Source organism: Chlamydotis macqueenii, chromosome 3 (assembly GCF_036417535.1).
Source record: "Chlamydotis macqueenii isolate bChlMac1 chromosome 3, bChlMac1.mat, whole genome shotgun sequence".
Taxonomy (NCBI): Eukaryota; Metazoa; Chordata; class Aves; order Otidiformes; family Otididae; genus Chlamydotis; species Chlamydotis macqueenii.
This window is the reverse complement of record NC_141558.1, coordinates 82,012,500-82,014,136: the sequence shown is the minus strand read 5'-3', so window position 1 is coordinate 82,014,136 and position 1,637 is coordinate 82,012,500.

Here is a 1,637-nt window from a genome sequence, read left to right as displayed (position 1 = left end):
TACACTTGAAGTGAATAAATTATTTGAAATTCATTATTGATGTGAACAACTCTCCAAGATTTAAAGCACCAGTCCATTTTCTGTGCTGAGATTCACATGGAATTTTAACAAGTTCAGCACTATCCTCCGTCATAAATTCGTATAGCAAACTGTTATGCAAATAGCTAGAGTTCAGGAATTGGCGAGCCGTGCACAGAAAATTATGCTTCAGATGACAAAGTGCCCGTGAGTTAATGGTTCTTTACATTTAGTGACAAATTTGTTCCTGATTTACCCCAGAGTGACAGACACAGGGTAAAAGGGGGACATCGGAGACTGAAAATACCATTTGTGTGTCAAGGATGTTAGCAACCTGGAGTGGTGATAGGCACTGGTGTCTACAGGATATGAAATTGAGTTGATGTGATGTCATTTTGGCTCTACTGTAACCTGGTTATCTCTTGCTAAGACTTCATGTATGATTAGTCAGCTCGGAGAGGACAGCAAGCCTTATCAGGCACACTTCCTGACATTCCTGTCAACTTAAGAAATGTGGTTAAGGAATTTAAGATGAGGTGTCACATCTTCATATCAAATCCCATTGAGTCACCACCTACAAGTTTGAAGACTCCTTCTAAAAATATTAATGAAAAGGAAAAATGAAGTTTGGGCTGGATTTGACCTTGTAATGCATTTTGCATGCTGCATCCCTCTAAGTTAGTGTCTTTAATATGCATGTATTTTCTTTGTATACATGGAAAAGAATTGTTATGCAGGCTATGGAAAAATAATATTCATTAATACTAACGCAAAGGCATATTCTGAGTTAGCTGACTTCTAGTCCGCAGAATAAGGCAACCTTTTATGCGCCTGAGCAATTTTAAAAGAAACTCCTTGTGTAAAAAGCTTGCAATCCCATATATTTAACAAGGACTATATTTGGAATGGTTAATAGACAGATGAAAATACTAAGCATAACAATATTTTTTCCTCTCTTCAAAGGAAAAGCTTGTACAATGTAATATTCACACTGTATACAGACTCTTTCAAGTCTCTTTTCAAAAGCAAGTTAGCAGCATGATATTTTTATGCCATTACATTTGTCAAACGGCACAATTTATATTAATAAAAACAGTTGCATTCTCCTCCTTGCAGTGGGGCTCAAAGTTAAAATTCATTGCTAAGCCAAAAAGATTCCTTATATGCTGCAGACCAAAACACTGCATAAACAAGGCACACTAAAGGGTCTGTCTGTAGACTACCATCTGGAAGATTGAACATGCATAAGTACCCAGTTTTTCAGCCATTGCCAAGTTATTCTTCCAAGTATTTCAGGGCCTGGTAAGCTCCAAAGAGTCTTCTCAGGCAGCATACAGCTGCTTCACAACCCTTAAAGAGAAGCTTACACAGTTCCAAGTCCTGCCACATAAGGTACACGTTCCTTCAGTAACAGTTTTTACAGTTAATAGCTAAAAATGTATCTGCACTGAATAAGCGGCCCCAGGAAAAATATTTCTACAAGGCACAAACATTCATGACTTCTTCATATAGCGATGATTCTGGTGTTTGTGATGTAGGTCCAGAAGGCACGTAGACTTTGTAGGCACATCTGAGAACAGATACAGAAGACTGTAACTGGCTGCAAGAGCCCTGTTAAA